The sequence below is a fragment of the Theropithecus gelada genome, chromosome 2, assembly GCF_003255815.1.
Source record: "Theropithecus gelada isolate Dixy chromosome 2, Tgel_1.0, whole genome shotgun sequence".
Classification (NCBI taxonomy): Eukaryota; Metazoa; Chordata; class Mammalia; order Primates; family Cercopithecidae; genus Theropithecus; species Theropithecus gelada.
This window is the reverse complement of record NC_037669.1, coordinates 117,409,154-117,428,576: the sequence shown is the minus strand read 5'-3', so window position 1 is coordinate 117,428,576 and position 19,423 is coordinate 117,409,154. Positions and strand designations below refer to the sequence as shown.

General features: G+C 39.4%; 1 protein-coding gene across 1 annotated transcript in view; it reads left to right on the top strand.

The window, feature by feature from the left end:
- Positions 1-1,512: 1,512 nt before the first annotated feature.
- Positions 1,513-19,423, top strand: part of NLGN1 (neuroligin 1) — a 914,287-nt gene continuing 896,376 nt past the window's right edge. Inside the window, exon 1 of the mRNA XM_025377685.1 lies at positions 1,513-2,247. The gene's annotated coding sequence lies outside the window, so the exon portion shown is untranslated. The remainder of the gene's footprint in view (positions 2,248-19,423) is intronic.

Here is a 19,423-nt window from a genome sequence, read left to right as displayed (position 1 = left end):
CCATTTAGCTACTTTCACAAATATTGAAATAGATACTTACTTCTCAACTTTCTTAGGAAATTCCAGACAAATTTCAAAGGGTTCAGGTTGTCAAATGAGACAAACTTGTGCAAGTTGGGCATGGTACACCTGTTACCAAGAATCAGATGCATGTTTCAGTAGAACGAAACCTCACTTTCTTGGGAGCATTACAGAAATCTGCTGGATTTGTCAACATATAGCCTAAAATTTAAACTTAAAAAAAAGAAAAAAAAATGACAAGATAGACTGGATTCTAAAACGATATCAAGACAATGTGGTACTGAATTTCCTCCAAGCCAAAGGAACATGTCTTATTTAAGACTGTTTTTTAAAAATCAGAGCGGAAATGGTAGAACCTTGGTTTCTTACTTACCGGTATTAATTAATAAATGAGTGATACTCAAGGGCCACTACAGTCTAAATGTTAAACTTCCTTTCTTTTACTTGAATTGTACAGATTAAAGCATACGTAAGATTGAGAAATATGAAGCAAGCTCTTAAATGGTGAGAAAAAAACATCTCTCTAGTTCACGTGTCACTTATAGCGATTTTCTACTGCTAGGTTTTCCTTTTGGGTTATGATTATTACAGGTGGCAATCAGTTAACTTAGTGGTTCTGTAGGCACCGCCCTATCTTCAACTCTCTTGCATTTAAAAATTCACACAGAGAGGCTAGTGGGAGGCGGGTAGGTGTAAACAATGTGCTATAGTGAGTCACACCCGTCACAAAAGCCAACAATGATTAGCTGTGATTTTTAAAAAATCACCTATCCAGCGGCAGAAGCTGTGGGCACAGCCAGGAGGGAGAGGCCAAAGGCAGTGGCGTTGCGTTTACACTACTCGCACGGAACAGGCTACAGCCAACGAACGCTTCAATTCAGAGATTACTCTGCCTCTAGCTGGAGGAAGCAGAGGAAACAGAGGGGAGTTTGGTGGCAAGAGATTTACCAAAAAGCTGGGGGGTGGGGGGGGGGGGGGAAGAAGAGGCACAGTGGAAGGCTGTTGCCTCCAACTCCGCTCTCTCCGTCACCAAGACGAAAACGCCTGGAACCCAAGCACAACGACGCCGAGAACAGTGAAACTCAGAGCGTCCGAGGCCTCGCGTCTGGACTGCCGTGGCGGTTCAGTCACACGCCGCTCTGAGTGGTTTGGCGAACGCCACACGTGACTCCCTGGGCCCTTCACCCCTCCTGCCGCCGCGGGCGCTGCGGGAGCTGCGGGCGGAGGACGCTCGCTACCGCGGGAGGAGTGAGGGAGGAGGGCGGAACTTGTAAAGGGAGGGACCATTACCAGCACCAAGTCTGCCACCGCAGGACCCGCGCCCCCGAAGCCCACCCCCCACCAAGATCGCGCCTCCAACCGGCGGGAGGGGCGCGCAGGGGAGGGGACGCTGTGCAATAAACCGGGCGGGGCGGGGGAGGCAGGGGAGGGAGTCCTGGCTCTGAGGGGGCAGGATTGGGTCTGGAGGATGGTCTGGCTTGATTCAGACTCCTGCACCCGACAACGCCACGGAGTGAAGGGAGAGGGAGAGAGAGAAGGTGGCAGTGTGTGTGCGCGCGTGTACGTGTGTGTGTGCGTGTCTACAGGTAGCAGTGGCGGCGGCGGCGGCGGCGGGGACCGGAGCAGGGGACGCATCTGCAGCCACCTCCCCGCCTATGATTTTCGGAGGCGATTGCTCACTTAGCTGAGGATCTGTAGCCCCGGGAGATCTTCTCATCCTCTCCATTTCCAAGCTTCATAGGTGTCTTCCAGTTTCAAGTGTGTGTTTTGGGTATTTTATTTTTAATTTTTTTCCTTCTCCCTCTAAATCTTCTCGGAAATTCTGCATGTTGAAGCAGGTGGCTCCTGGTACGAAATCTCTGGATACATTTGGCTTGCCAAGTTTTGCTCTTCGCTGTCCCCTCCCGCTTACAGAAGCATCTGTGGTGCTTTTCTTTTTGGATTTACATGCAGAAAACGTATATATGTTTATATACCGACCGCATAATATATAAATACATATACGCGTGCCCAAGCGCCTGGTTTTCGTCTCTCCTCCCTACGAAGCGGAATGTTTTGGAGCCGATGGATAACAAGAACACGATTAACATTCTTTTGAGCTTGTTTTTTAAAAGGGGGAGGGAGCGTGAAGAATTGTTTAACATTCGGCCATCGTTTGGCTGCACACTAAACACCACGAAGTATTTATGGTTGCAGATCAGGTGCAAACGGGGCTTAGAGAGAAAGGTAAGGGAGCTTCCTGCGTCCGCCGAGCTCCGGCGTTAACCTTAATCCCGGGGACTGCCGAGAACTTCCTACTCCCTGCCTCTCCTTCGCCTTCCCCACCTTCCACCCACCCTTCCCTGCTCTCTCTCTCTTCTGTAAACTCAACCCTTTTCCAATCCCATTGGGGTGGGGGTGGGGGGTGCTGGAAGTGTAATCGTCTATTAGAGTTTAAATGCGTCTCTCTTTCCCAGGCGAGTAACTGAGTTTTCCAATCGCCTTTCTGGTGGTTATAGGAAATGAATTTTGTCCTTTATAAAAAATAATGCTACCTAAATAAGTGTTTTAAACATCTGCAGGTTCCAGTCCCTCACCCTATCCTCTGATGAAAATAAAAGCAATAAAAAATAATGAACTTTAATAAACTGGGTGGTTTTTTTTTTTTTTTTTTTTTTTTTTCAGCGTTGGGGTTCATGGAAGCTCCCAAACGCTTATTTTTTTTTTCATTTAAAAAGAAAGATAACCAGCAAACAAACCAGTATCTCAGGAGTCCACAGCGGAGGAGATTCGGCTTCCGTTTCTGCATAACACCAATACATTTTACTTGGAGGGTAATTTGCCAGAGTTGAGCGAGACGAAGCCGTGTCTAAATAAGTGCATGCCACTAAATTTCCTTTTAAATCCACCTTTTACACCATGGCCAGTCGCTTGTTTAACTCCCGTTCAAGGGACATGGTTTTCAGACCTGACCTTTTGGGGAGATGTGGGAACTTCCCCTCATTTCTTCTTATGTCCCTCTAACCTCCTTCCTCCTCCGCGCGGCATCTCTAGCCCTGGCAGTTTGTAAATTGCCCGTTTTGCCCACCCTCCTGGTGGGCGTTTTCTCCCCCACTCCACTCCTGCCCCCTCTGTCCTTTCTTCATTGGCGTCTTCGGAGCAGATGCATCTTCTTTTTTCTTGGGCTCACTCTCCCGTTTACCCCTCAGTCCTCCCACCCGCGACTCCCCACTTGCCCCAGCTCTTCTCGCCGCTCCTCCCCGCCTCCCCGCGGCGGGTTGACCCTTCAATCTCGAGTCCCGGCCTGTGGGTGGGCGGGGGTGCGCCGCGGCTGTGAGCAGAGGATCAGGCGGCGGCGCGGAGAGCGCGCCCGGGCGGCCAGCGCCGAGCGTGCGGAGCTGGCGTGGGGAGACACGGCAGGAAAGGCGAGCCGGAGTGGGTGATGAGAGGCCGGGAGAGCCCGTCCGAGCCGGAGAGAACGGAGAGAAGGGAGCGAGCGAGTGTGCGGCGCGCACGCTGCCAGAGCCCGGGCGGAGTGCAGTGGCCTCCAAAGCCTTAGAGCGGCGCCCCAGTCACTGAAGCTCTTCACTCTAGAGCTGTGCCCTGGGACCACAGAGACCAAGAGCATGGAAATCGGCTGAGAGGTACAAAAGAAATAAGGAACAGATTACGAGAAAGCGGGGAGGGTTTCCTGGCGAAATACGGAGGCTGAGCAGATGGAGGAACAATGCCGCCTCCAGAAGAAAACCCTTGCCTGAACCCTCGGCGGAGCGCAGAGGTGCTGCTTTCAGCCTTCTGCTCTCCCCAGGCCCTCCGGCTAGTTCTGGGGTTGGTTCCGCCTGTTAGTTTGACAGGGCTAAGAAAGTTGCTCTTCTTCCCCACAACGTTTCCTGCGAGGTGGTTTTCAGATCTGTGTGGTTCCGGTCAAGATGTCACTCCCTAGATCCCCCGCGTTGAGCAACTAATATATTATGCATTATTGGGCAATAAGCTCTCCTGGGAAGAGAAGGTATTCCAAACATTTAAACCGTTCTCCATCGACGCCTGCCCGCCTCAACACAATATCTTGTGAGTAGAAATGAAAAACCACCTGAATTTAAAATTATTTAGGTTAAGATTTTGCACTGGGAATAATTTCTTCCAGAGGAGGTTGTTAGTGTGTTATAGAGATGAGGGATATTGCATGTTCAATATTTGATTCATTTGTGAAAATTCTAAATCATGAACAGTTGGCCTCCACAAAGGTACTGTTTCTTTTTGCATTTCCAGGGCCATAGTGATACATGTAGGATTTGGGAAACGTGAATTCGTATAGTTAACCCAGTATCTGTTACTCTGCATTTTTACAGGTAGTTAATATACTCATTTTCCCTCTTTTTATACTTAAACTCCGGTAGACTATTTTTGCTTAAATCAATTGAGTTGTCATGCTGTACATGAAAATTACAGGGTCTTAATGCATTCCTCACAATTAATTGTGCTCAATTATTAATAGGATCATAGATATTAAAATGTCACTGAGAAAGGGTATGTGTACCTATGTTTGAGTGTAAAACCTATAAAATGTCTCAGCATTTCCATCAGCCATTGTAACCTAGCAGAACACGAGGTTTTTGAAATGAGCTCAGAAGCAAGGGCCATTCATGTATTTAAAATGTTAAATGTTAAATGCAAAAACATTAAATTTACTGTGCCTTTGGCAGAGAATGAATCTAAGTCTACTTGCATTGCAGAGTGATTGAGTGATTCACAGAGAAAGTGGAAGTTAATCATTACTCAGGCCTTCTGATTACATGGTTTGATTAAAAGAAGTAACTGTTTTCTGTAAGCCTGCTATTCTGCAGTTAGTCTTCCCAATCCTCTTAACATAAGCAGAAATTGAGGGAGTCAATCTTTCAGTAGATTCTACTAGAGTTCCAGTAGTGTGGAGTAAGAAAAGCTTCTTTAGTTCCCCTCCTTCCCATTGTCTCCCTTCTTCCACCCCCAAAGTACTTGCTGTCAATCTTTTCTTTATTCCCTCAGTGTAGTTTTACTTTGTGAAATTTTCCACTTACATTTAGTAATAACATACTTTCAAATGTAAAGGTTTGAATGGCTTTGAAGTTGAAGGTGAAATATACACTTGCAGAAGGTAGGCTGAGAACTCTGTTGGTTTCATTTGCAGAGGGTTGGAAAGCCCGATGACCCTATGCATCCCTGGATGACTTTCTTGGATCACTCTCTGAAGTCTCTTCCAACTCTGAAATTCTTATATTTTATTCCGCTTTTACTATTTTCACATGGTTATCCAGTGGCAGGATCTACATATCCCTTCAAATTACATTAAACTGGCTGTTTAGGGTTTTCTTTATAGGATGATTAAGTAGCTAGAACTAGAAAATACAGTTATAAATCTAACATAAGAGTGTTTTATAAAATTTTTCACATAAATTTTAATGTTATTGACAACTTTTTGTGAGACAATACTAATACAGATATAGCTATGAGGGACACATATCTCTCTGGGTTTTCACGGGTTGAAACAAATAGTTTTTAACATAGTAATGGTTTATCTCGATAATTCTTTATTATTTTTACACAAATGAGTTATTTCACAAATTACCTAACAAGTACTAATTTGTAGTTTGTGTAAGCAAAACACAGTTAAAATTAACAGTAATATTAGAAACTGCAACTGTGTAACATATACCTTTTCCACATTTTAAAGGCTTATTTTTTGAAGTGAAGTTTGCAGTCGGTTTCCATCTTATTGGATTGTCAATAGGAAAATATGATTTTTCAGTTATGTTTTAATTATTTGTAAATGGAATCACCAAAGTCCAGTCTTCTAGACTTAATATTATTATTTCTGAAATATAGGTATGGTCTTATTAACATTGGCCAGTGGCCCTTTATGGATTATTACATGCCAAAGTCCACAACCCTAATGACACTCAATACTTTTCACAATTCATTCTTAAACCTCCTTATGTAGATTAAAACACTGTCCTCTTGGCTCCCCTTCTGAATTTACTCTTTAGTCCATTCACAAGACTCTTACTTACTATTTTCCCCAACACTACATACCATTTTAGGATTTTGTGGTTTGCTTATGTTAATCTTTCTTCATTGATCCATTCCCTGCCTACCTACCCCACCTCACCAAATATACACCAATGATAGGACAGAAAAACATTTTAGTTCCTTGGGTGGTCTTTCCTTCATCACGCTGCTTCCTTCCCGTACTCTTACTCTGAGCTCCCACAACACAGTATTTATACTGGGAGTAGCCCACCTTTCACACTTCTGATGGTTGGCTTTCTCACTGCACGGTGAATTGCCAGAGGTCAAAAGACATGCCTGATTTATCATGTCATTCAGAAATGATAGCTTAGCTTCATGTCTGAACATAAAGTCTACCATAAATGAATAGTAAGTGTATTATTTATAAATATATTTGGCTATGAAGTAACAGAAAACTTGGCTAACAGTGGATTAAGCAAATAAAGCTTTATCTCACATAATAAAAAGTCAGGAGAGGATAGTTGTTTAAGCATTTTATCACGCTTCTTCTATTATCTTGGAAACTTTCTTCTCATGGGCACAAGGTCACTAATGTGCCTCCAAACTCGTGCTTGCTTTGGGGGCCCAAAATGGGGGAGAAAAAGATAACAATATTCTCCCTCAGAATTTTTCAGCTTTGACACTGTTGTCGTTGTGGGCTTGATAATTATTTGTCTTTGTTATGGGGGTGTGTACTGTACATTATAGGGATGTGGAGCATCATCCTTGGCCTCTATCCACCAGATGCTGGTAGCACACCCCACTCCCACCTCATCATGAGTTATACCCAAGTATTTCCATTCATTGCCAAATGTCTCTGAGAGGTCAGATTGTCCCAGGTTGAGAAGTATTGCTATGAGATCAGAAGGAAGGAAATTCTCTGTTTCCTACTCTTCCCTACCCCTGTTTTCTTTTTTGTTCCCCCTTGCATTATGGTGGTGGCGAGGATCTTTTTGATTTTTGTTTAATAAGTAATAGAGGACACATGATGAGATTTAAAAAACAAATAAGAAGAAGGAAGAGGAGGGGAAGAGGCCAAACAAGCCTTCTCTGAGCATTGTGTCTTTTTTTATGGTGTGAACATTCTCCCTATAGCCTTCCATTCTCATATCACTGCCAGACTGTGTCAGCTGGCTTCTTCTAGGTAACTGAGAGGTTGGAAGATAGATTTTTAGGATGGCATTTTACTACCTTCAACAAAATCAGAATCTTTAAGAAAAGAAGGGGAAATGGATTTGGGTTTGAAAACTTAGTGTTTGCCATGGCAAGTGAATGAATACATAAAATTCATCTAAATACTTCAGGAGAAAGAGTAAACACAAAATAAACATCCATCAAAGAGGGTCAATATAATTTTTCCACATGCTAAATGTTAATAAAGTAACTAGGATAAAACTGTGACATTTTTCCTTTTGATGATATTTTACTTGGAAAATAAATGGCCAGAATGGAAACATATAGCGCTTCATAACATTTTTCTCTGCAGACAGCTTCCCTTCTCCTCCAGTCTATTGAATAAAGCAATAGAGTTTGCTATTGATACGTACCAATTATTTAGTAATCATGTGAGAGATGTCATAGGAAATAAAAATGCAGCTCTATTGTTTTAATACTTCTTTCTAATGCTTGTATTTAGAAAGATAACACATGCTAGTGAAGGCAGTAGGTAAAATGCGTACAGATGTGTTAGCATGGACTATAGAAACTTTAGGTAGGGTTGCTTAGCTACCTACCATCCACCTACAAATAAATACTCTTGGATTCTATCATAGGAAATAATTCTACCTTACAAAGGTATATTAACATTGCTATGGATGACCAATGATCTTATCTGATTGATTGTAATATTTTTTCTTCCTACCCTTGTTTATATTTTCTGTAAGTTCGTTGAATGCAAATTTTTGTTTAACTTTGTATAGAATATAGAAATATAAATGATGGTGTCTGTTAGGAAGCTTTTGCCTGCAAGTGACAGAATATCCAATTAAAGGCTTTAACAAAAAAGACATTCATCATCTCACAGAACCAGGATTCTGGAGGTGTGCTGATCCAGGGTTGGCTAACTTAGGAGTTCAAGGATGTCATGGCTCTGGTACAACTTCACTGTAAATCTCTTGAGTCTTTATCTTGGAAACAAGATAAACAATATGGTTATCACAGAGCCAAATATCACCTCTTCTCATAGCCCCACTCAAAGCAAAAATGAAAAAGCAGCCTTCTTCTCACGGATATATCTCTTTATCTATAAGGAAACTTTTTCCCAGAAGATACCAGCAAACTTCCCTTTATGCCTGAATGACTAAAACTATGTCACGTTTCACTCTTAATTTATAACTGGCAATGAGACAATGCGTTGTGCGATTGTTTTTGATCATCATGGTCGGTCCCTTGAGGGCTGGGGGAGAGGTCTGTTTTCCCTGTGGACTTGACTGCATCACACAAAAAATCAGAGCTCTGTTAAGTGGGATGAAAGGGGGCAATAACAATCTAGGGCTCCTAATGGGGAGTTCCACAAACAAAATGCCTATCCTTCTCAAATCTCTTAAAATATGGAATGCCTATGTGAAAATTAAATGCATGAAAAAATAATTACATGGTCTTTGAATCCATGGAATAAATGGTGTATATGTCTGGCTGCATGCTTCTGATGTAGAATGCATGCTTTCATGATGTTACAGAGGTTTTTTTTTTTTTTTTTTTTTTTAATAGAAACTGAATAATTGGAAAATGTAGGAATGTGTCCCACATAAAATTGCAAATACTAAATTATACTATATTACATGTTTAAATTATAAACCTTGCTTTGTCAACATATACTTATCTATATGATCATATAATGTAAACCATAGTTAAATCAGAGGATGTCCACCTTACCAAACAGACCACGTATCCTTATCTATGTTTGTCATATGATTTCACCATCATAATGCGGAGATAATAAGAGAAATGACTGAACCCTTTGGCCAGTTACTCTCATAAAGAAGGACTTCATATATGCTTTGCACAAATAAAAATTACTTCTTTGTTTCTGATAACGGTTTATTTACTTGAGGGGCTCAAGGGAGGGATCTAATTTTCAGCTCACATACCAGTGAGCATCTCTCTCATTGAACATTATGACTCATTTTTGTAAACAAGGAAAGCTTTATTTTCATTCTTTTGCCTGACTTCATGGAAGCTCAGAGCCAATTTTGTGCTCAATTGAAAAAGATGTCCTTAATCATCTTCTTTTACTTGGCTTTATTATTTGGATTCATTTTTAAACTTTAACTTTGTTTCAATATTTGATTATTTCGGATTTTTTTTAAATCGTAGCTGCTTGAAATTATTGTTTGGAAGGAGAAAGAATGTAATGAATACATGCACAAACAAATGAGTGCCATCACACATCACTCAATACATGTCTTTTTTTCCCCTGAATGAATATATGTTTGGAAATTAGACGATACTACGTTCGGTAAACTGCTGAATTTGTGGCATGAGAGGAGCAATAGGTACAATATGGTGCAATAGGATTTCAGGGAAAAGAGCAGTTGTGCTTGAGTTATTTTTATGGAGATACATATTGTAGTTTGCAGACAGGTGGGAAACTAAGGCAGTGTAGGTGAGATAAAGTATAAATGAATTGAATTCATTATATTTATTTTGCTCTATGAACAGGTATCAGTTGTGTCTCAACTTTTTTTCTCTCCAGTTTTAGAATTCTAATAACCTCATTGCAATAACTCTTTCTACAGTACAAAGGACTCAAAGCCGCAATGTAAAAGAAACATAAACTAGGAAAAGAATGAGTTTGATATCTCTGTTTCAAAGCAACTTTTGTGATGGATGTTGGCGATTTTCTTGGCTTACCTTCAGTATGTTAGAATGTGCCTTCTGAGCATCTCATCATTCCATTGGCAATGCTCTATTTTCAGGCTCCATGCCTAGAACTGTTTACACCACAGCAACCACCTCTGAACTGGGCTCCTCGCCTCCAGGGGAATTGATTTTTGAATCAAGCTTAAAATGGTAATTAGTAACTCCATCTGTGTTTAGGGTCAGGAACAGATGCTTTTCCTTTTTGCTTTAATGGAAGATAGATTTGAAGGTGGAAATATAGTGAAATAGAGTTTAAGTAGATCTATATTGTGGTGGGCACTCCTACGTCAGGTGATGACCATCATGGAAGTATGTTTTCAAGCATCTACCTGAACCCTCTTATTAGATAAGAGGTAGATGCTTAGAAGGTTTATTTCACAAATCCAGTGTGAATTCATTATGTTTCATAGCAATGAGCCTAAGCTACTGCAAGTTCCTGAAACCTCTGCTAGGGAGTTAAATGTTTAATTATATTTAATATACCATATTTTATGAAAACCAAGGAGCAGTGATTCTAGAACACTGCATTTTATTCACACTGTGGAAAGAACACCCCAATTTATTAATTCCACAATGCTTCCCTACTACTTAGAATTTTTACTTTATATTTCTATAAGGAGAATTTTTAGACAAATAGATACAGATTTTTAACATATATCAATCTTTTACATGAATAAAACATATAATATTAGCAAGATGCATTGGTTTAAGAATTTAAAAAAATTTATCCTATTCATAACCTCTTCTGAATCATTTTTTGACTCATTCATAGCCATGTTTTTCCACAGAAAATAGTATGTATGTGTTGGTGATGCACTATTTTTTAAAGCCTTCGCGATTGTCTTCAGAATTTAATTCCAAGCAGCTGATACCTTCTGAATGATTTGATCCTAGTATGTTGTTGATTTTACTAGAATGTGACAATGGAATGTTTTCAGACAACAACCAGAACTCATATGCCTTCCTTAAATTGTCCGGAACTGTCAGGAGTGGTGGTTGTCTGGTCATGCTAAGAAGAATACAAACAATTTTCACATATTTAGTCTATGGCTACTATGCCTCCACTACTGCTTGGCCATAAGGAATTATAAAATGCACCCTGATTTCAGATATGTTAAAGGTGTCAGAGTCAATGAAATATGGCAACTTTAAATATACATGTATCCTCATTTTTTAAACAACCTAATGCAATAACGATAACTAATTAACCAACCTAATAATCTCCAAGTAGTTAGATAAATTATTGCATAATTCTTAGAAACTATGATTAAAATCTAATCCTCTCTCTTTTTTTCTCTATTTGCCCTCCAATTATGTAATATATAAAATACAGCTAGTCTTAAGAAAAGAAATAATAGTAGGATGAAAACAAACGAAGATAACTAGACCAGAAATGAAAGAGACCGATTTCTGGGAGCAGACTCTTCTAGTAACCCTCTGTGTCATTTCTACTGATCCCGTCACTCTAGGCTTTTGTTTTCATGTTTCAAGTGTATGGTTGGACTAATTAAACATGTTTCCTGGCTCTAAAATCTGTTTTGGATAAAGATAATCAGAAATAAAGTCCATAATAATATATTGCACATGTTAAGTTAGTATGATATAAATACATAATAGTGGAGGGATGTACCCTAAACTGGTAAGCTTAAAATATGTAACATATATAACTTTAAGATTTATTGTATCATGTATAACTTAAATATTTTACATGTTTTGGGAGACTTGTCCATACATATCTTACTTGTTCTTTAAAATAACTGTTAAGCAATGCGAGGATTCAACGGAACAAAAGTAGGACTTAGGAACTCTTCTCAAATATACTGGATGAGAAAGATTACTAAATAAATCACAGCCAAATAGCGGATGTAAAAGTGGGAGGAGGCAAGAAGAAAATGCATTTCCACCAAGAACAAAGAAAACTTATGCAAGGAATTAACTATCACTATATATATATGTTCTTAAAAAGAGTTATCAGCAAGAAGCAAGAGAAAATTGACAGGTAAAAATGAAGTTTCCCTTTTTAATTTTATCATTACTGAACCATATTTCATATATATATATATATCAAAGGAAGAGAAGAAGCCTATGGTTGGACTAGTCAGATGCTACTATTTGTGGATACATCTTGACAGTTCTTACTGTGCAATTCCACAGACAACAGTGTTTCTTCCCTGTATTGTATTTGAAAATTGCCACTGCTCTTAAGTGGTCAGAAAGCTGGGCACTTACTTTGTGATGAATAACAAGCTCTCCAGAGGTGTGCCACTCTCTCTCGTTGTAACTGTAGTCGCCACAGAGAAAACACTGTGTTGCTTTTCACCTACCTGCTTTGCTTAAAAAGTGATTTGATTTATGGAGCATGTAGAAAATCCTTCTTTTTTATTTTGGCTAGATATTCTTGAAGTTTTCTCATAATACAATTAAGATATCAAAAACATATGATACAGTATTACTGAAGTAGTTTTCTATAAAATTATTAATTAAATTATTTTAATCCTCTAGTTGTGTCACTTTGTCCATAAGAAAAATATTCAAGATACTAGTTTTTAAGATGGAGAGTACTATTTAATGGCTTAGAGTCTCAGACCATTAAATGGGGTTCAGAGATTATATTCATATTGTAATCACATCTTTATGACTAAATGGGCAAAATCACATTTTTTGACCTAAGGCGGTTTGTAAAACATATTGTACAAAGGCATAATTTATTTCTAAAAACTTTAATAAATTTTCAATGGTCTTTCCAGCTGAAAAAATGAAGGGGCCATGGTGGGTTTTAGATAACAGAGGCCCACTTCCTTAGTTTACATGTGACACAACTGAAGTCCAGAGGAAAAAAATGATTTGCTTGTTTACGCAATGGTAGAGCAAGCACCTGATCTTCACATAATGCCTTCATGCATTAGTTTTATTTAAAGAGCAGTAATACATACATCAGCACTATATATTCTGTATATAAGTTACCATGATTACATAATTACTAGAATTTTAGAAGTATAGGTAATAATCGCCAGAACTGATAAAAAAGGGGAGTCATATTTTTAGCAAAATTTAGTGGAGGAGGTGTTATTTAAAGGAGATTAGGATTTGAATAAATAGAGAAGAGAGAGCAAGCATTGCTTGCATAAAAGCAATAAAAATCAAGACTAAGGCAGCAGAGGCAGTTGGCCATTCTAGATTCTTTCAAAAGTAAACACACACATACAAACACATTAAGAAATACCATTGTAGAAAGTAAAGAAAAATGCTTATTGAAACCATACATCTTATTTTGCATTTAGTATTTTGGTTTAGGAACTCTGCAGATTAGAAATAATAATTATATGTTTATTTTGAATAAATAGTCCTCAGAAAAATTGGTTCATATTACTCAGATCAGAAAGAGTTTGCTTCCACTAAAAATAAATTATTTAAAATGGAAAGTATGACTTTCTGAGATTGTCTATTCGTGTCACTGGTTGATACAAAATCAAGCTGAGATTATTTGATTGCTTGTCATCAAATGAGACGATTCTTCTTATCACGAGCCTGCCTACATATGGTTCTCTAGCCCGAGCACTCTTTCCATAAGAAATACTAGAAATGTTCTGTCTTACACAATATGTCTTCTTTTCCTTGCTCCTTTTCAACATGGTATTCCAAGCAGTCCCTCCAGATTTGCTGATTGCAAGACAAAAATTACTATTTGCTTAAGGGAGAGAGAATCTAGTGGGTGCTAATCTGTCTTTTAATGCTCATTGGACAGACTCACCGTCACTTAAAAATTTTTAACATTTTTAAGGTCTAAGGGACAATTTCAAGAGAGATGTATTCTTCTGTTTCTACTAAATTCTACATAAAATCAATACATCCCTCCTGACTCTCCTTGAAGTCACTCTCCATAAAAACAGCAGCTCATTCTGGGAGTCGGTGGCTAGAATAACCCGCACCTGGAGATTAGGGAGGGAATCATTCAGAAGAGCATAAGCATGTTTTCTATAGAACTCCATAAACACGGCCTCTATAACTTCTCAAGAATAGGTGCATTGGCCGGGCGCAGTGGCTCACGTCTGTAATCCCAGCACTTTGGGAGGCCGAGGCGGGCAGATCACGACGTCAGGAGATAGAGACCATCCTGGCTAACACGGTGAAACCCCGTCTCTACTAAAAATACAAAAAATTAGCCGGGCGTGGTGGCGGGCGCCTGTAATCCCAGCTACTTCGGAGGCTGAAGCAGGAGAATGGCGTGACCCCGGGAGGCGCAGCTTGCAGTGAGCCGAGATCGAGCCACTGCCGATGGAGCTGGAGTCCGTCTCAAAATGAATGAATAAATAAATAAATAAATAAATAAATAAATAAATAAATAAATAAATAAATAAATAAATAAATAAATAAAAAAGAATAGGTGCATTACAACTCTGCCAGTCAAAATACGCTGGGAATAGTCCTGGTATTCCATTTTGAATGCCATTTCCTCACCAGCCTTCTCTAGAACTCCTAGGAAGCCTGAGATTTCACAGAACAGCCTCTCGTGGGACACTCTACCATAGAAATCTGGGAAAAACAAAGAGCATGGGGTGGTGCTACTATAGGAGGGAACGAAGGTACAATCCCTGGAAATGGAATAATTTGTTAGAGCATTAGAAAGAGTATAAAGAGCCATCTTTAACATTGCAATATCTTTTATTTATCCTGCTACACTCAGGTTTGCAAAACTGCCATATGTATATATGTATATCAATATGTAAATGTGTATCTACCTCTCTCTCTCTATCTGATTAAATTGAAAATTAAAGTCGAATGATTGATATGAGAAAGCCTGAGAAGAAACAATCACTTTTCTTGGAAAAAAATTGTTCATATTCCATATATACTGTACACGAGAATGTGGAAAAACACTAGAAAACATGTCACTGGCCACCAGGAAAATAAATCTAGCATTCATCTATCAGTCCATATATATTTTTACTTGTCTTCATGAATATTATTTCTTTCCCCCATTTCCAACTCCTGATTTCCTGTCTCCTGATCCCTGTATCCAGTCAACAATGTCTCTTACATGGCATCCTTTCTGTACCTAAATCCAGAACCCAAATTCAAAATTTCCCATTGTGCTTTTGAAATGTTGCAAAAGCTTTCTAAATGCAAGTATCAGCAACCAACACTCTAATATGAATAAGTTTGTCTGAATATTTCCCTCCCCCATGTGATACTTGGCTAAAAAGAATGAAACATAAAAAAGACAAGTATTGCTGGGGAAGGCCAGGAAGATCAGTTTAAACCAAGATCATTGCCAGTGAGAACAAGCCTAGGTTAATGCCAGGTGCTTACTAGAAGGATGTTTTAGGGACCTGTAGGGAGGCCAAGAGGCAATCTCTGGAGAGGGTGGGAGATTGAGGAATTTGAGTCTGGGAAAGAGGCTGAACAAATGAGCAAGATAAGAGAGAAAACAAACAAACAAAAAAACTCGTTCTGCATCATTCTTTAGCTTAATAGGTAACTTAATAGGTAACTTAGCTGCTGCTAAGTTAGTACTGAAATTCATGATTCTGTGCGGACTTCACATCTCTTTGATTTAGTTTTTCTGTCTGTAAAAAATACACTGAGAGTAGTCCTGCTAGTCTATTTTGAATGTCATTCCTTCACCAGGTTATTTTAAAACTCTAAAGGAGTATAGGGCTGTTATGGGAATAAACAAAATAACAGCACTTTTGCCTGGCACATAAAAAATGTTCAGAAGTGTTCGCATTATCATGAGAACCCTCTATACATAAACACAGACACACTCTGCTCACCTACTAATAGCCGTTTATCACATATTTCCTAAGTACTGGGTGGGACATGGTGCTAGGCACAATGGAGAAGGCAAAGATGAGTCAAACGCTATCTCAGTTGTGACAATCCTTTTTTCACCTGGAGTTTTTGGAATTAAGATATAGTGTTCTACATCCATGTTTTTGCTAATGCAGGGGAGATCGGGCTGCTTTTATTTCACTAGCACATGGAAGGAGGGATAAAGCATTTAGAAATGGTGAAATTGGCAGCTTTAGAAAATTCAAGAACTCTATCAGCATTAGAATGTGAAAACATTTGAGTCATAGGCTTGCTAGGGAGTGAGTATTTAATAGGTGCCTTTGTAAAATCTCCAAACTAGGCTGTATCATTTTCCATACATGTTTAAATCTCTTAATTACAAAGCAACTTTAATTATACATAAAGTATGCCACTTCAATCATGTTTTAATCACACATAAAAAAATTAAATTTATCCCAAAGTTATTTTCTGCATTTCAATTCTGATTTTTAAACTCTGGCATATTCTGTACCAAAAAATTGCATTAAGCTAATGTTTATGCTTGCACATAATCCCACACTTTCAAGGCAACACTTAAAATATTCAGAAGAGCTTCACAAGAGGGAGTAGTTTAATTCTGTTGTTGACTCAGAGCCATTGTTCTTCACAGTTACAGCTCCGCTGGCATAGGCTACATATGGTCACTTGTTTTCTCAGTGTACAGAGTGATAATGCATTAACATTCTGGCTGGTGGTGGAGGCTATGCTGTGCTTTAGAGAAATATAGCAGGGAAGATGTGCTGCCTCTTTGGCAGAAAAGAGGACAAGATCAACACGGGAGAGCCTGCAGATTGCTATAAACTAATCACTGGGACTGTACACTGTGGTGGCTGACCTAGAAGTCAGATCATTCCCTTACGGAGTCTAAGTTTCAAACATTGTCTGTCTGTGAGTAGGACTTACATTGAAAGAGTGGTCATCAGAGAGAACTATGGATCACAGCCACAGAAGGAAGTTTTGCCAGCTTCCTCCACCACTGCCATTCAGAGGTGCTGTTCTGGAGCCCTCGGTTGCCACTTGGAAGAGACTTTTTATGATCCCACTTTTGCTCTAATCATGGCTATGTAGGCCGCAGGTCAAGTGGAGTACTGGGCTGGTGACTGATGGCCCTGTTGAGGTCCATTAGAAGTAGTACTTAAGTACTTTCTTAGGTCATTAGTATGCAGCAACAAGAATGGGGATTTTGGCTGGAGTTTAGTAAACATGACTTTTCTTATGGCTTTTGCAATTACCTTTGGTGTGTATGAAGTGAGGAAAAAAGGCCAAGGAAGATATTAAGCATCGATTCCTACCCCGCCCTCCAAAAACCCCTCATCTCTTATCTAATATTATTCCATGTGGGATTGTATCCCAAGAGACATTTCCAGTTATGAGGGCTTCTACCTACTTTTTCCTACTTATCTGGGTTACATCTGTGGTTGTGAATAGAAAAATTAGTACTAGTGGCAGCACCAGAGGGAGCCACTTACACGCTTTTGTTTTTAAGCAGTGATGAAGCTGACAGTAAGACTTAAAATGCGGAAATATTAAGATTTAATTGTATTTTCTGAAAGAGAATGGCAGAAAAGTAGATGATATGTAAAATCTGTTAACAGCAATTCCAAATTATGGGACTAGTAGCAACCATCTTATTTCTCCCACTTGAAATATTTGTGAATGGTAATTGCCTGGCTGCAATCCAGAAAGTAAATCATATTTCAAAATGTAAAATTGTATTTGGAGCAAGAAGTATTCTCTCTGATCCTGGCATTGTCCCTCTGCAGAACACTATTAGCAAGGTTGCATGTTTGAAACCTATACCAGTTTGCTGTTTTTGTAATGTTAATGACGCTACCAAAAATAATGAGGAATTAAGACTAAAACTTTTTAGATACACATATCAGTGCTCAATACATTCTCTTTCTCATTCTGACACACACACACACACACAGTGTGCACACATATTTGCACAGGTGATTTTGTTGTAGAGCATTAGAACCAGGATTACTGTAAGGACATCAGCTAGGCTTGTTCTTGAGTACCATGATAGGGTTGAGGGAATTAAAATACTGAAAGGAAAATAGAATGTATTTATCTTTATTAGCACACTGACCATTTTTTTTTTAATGAGGAAATAGCCAAATCCGTAAAGTTCTGAGTGAAACTCTCTTAATTACCACACTGACAAAATATTTCAAGAAAATATATTGATTCCAACTTCTTGGAGGGGAGGTTTCTAGCCCTTCTCTTGTTTTATCTTGGCTGATTCTAAAACAAATTATAAAAACCTTGGAAAGGAAGAATTGCTATAGTTCTTCTTTGAACAACAACAAAAGAAGTTGTATTCTTAATACTGCTCAGCCTTCCTCCACCCCACTTTGACAGCATCAGGCATATCCAATAACACACAATCACAAGAAGGGATTCTGTGAAATGAGATGATCTCCTTTGACTCTGTAATGGTACTTTTTTGGCCTGATTTTGATAAGGCCTGCAGTACATAATGCTGACAACAAATGCTTTCTTAAGTCCCTTTCCATGTAACAGTAATTATCTTCAAGAAAGTATTTGATTAACTATGGTTCGTGCTATAGATGGAAAGGAGAGAATAAGAAACATTGCTTGTGCTTGACTTCCTGGCGATATTTATCCTTCTTTCTTTTTAAGAAGTCCTTTCTTCTCTTTCTGCCTTGCCCACCCTAGCCAACTTGCTGCCCTTGCAGGCTGCCCATTCCTAATCCATGTGTGGGGGAAGTGATGGACTAAGGAAGTTGGGGATGCAATGTGACTGTGATCTAGTGTCCTTCTGCCTGCAGAACTTTTAAGAACACAAATTTGCCTCTGAGACAAGGAAGTTCATATATTTTTTGTTTTATCTATCCATCCATCTACCTATTTAATTTTAATTTTAAAAATGAAATTTCTCAGCCAGGTGCTGTGACTCATACCTGTAATACCAGCACTTTGGGAGGCCGAGGTGGGCGGATCACAAGGTCAGGAGTTCAAGACCAGCTTGGCCAATATGATGAAACCGCATCTCTACGAAAAATACAAAAATTAGCCGGGCCTGGTGGTGTGCACCTGTAGTCCCACCTACTTGGGAGGCTGAGGCAGAAGAATCGCTTGAACCCAGGAGGCAGAGGTTGCAGTGAGCTGACATCATGCCACTGTACTCCAGCCTAGGTGACAGAGCAAGACTCCATCTCAAATACATAAAATAAAATAAATTAATTAAAAAAAGAAAAAAAATCTTCTTAGTCTAAAAAGAGGGACCATTACTGAGGAAGGGATCTACAGCAATTTTGTTAACTTCCAAAACTCTGGAAGACATTGGTTATCACTTCCTTCAGGAGCCTTGACCCCACATGTCTAGAGAAGTTCAGGGCCAGAGCAGCAGGTCAAATGGGAAGCCCTGGAGCTAAACATATCAGGTGATTCTGGCTACCCTATGGGCAAAAGGTTTCAAGAACCTTCTTTTCCCTGGAAAAACAATGAGAAAGGAAGCAGCAGTGGTTGTGGTACAGCAGGTGACTAGTGAAGGCTGCAGAGATGCAGAGCTTTGTATGTCCAGAGAAGGTGCCCCCGGCATGTGGTTCCACACTGTAGCGATTATCATGTCTGCTTTGTGCACAGATGATCCTGGGTTCGGGAAAGTACCCCAAAGTGTCTCCAAAGCATCTTCATACTTACGTTGTATTAAGATGTGAAC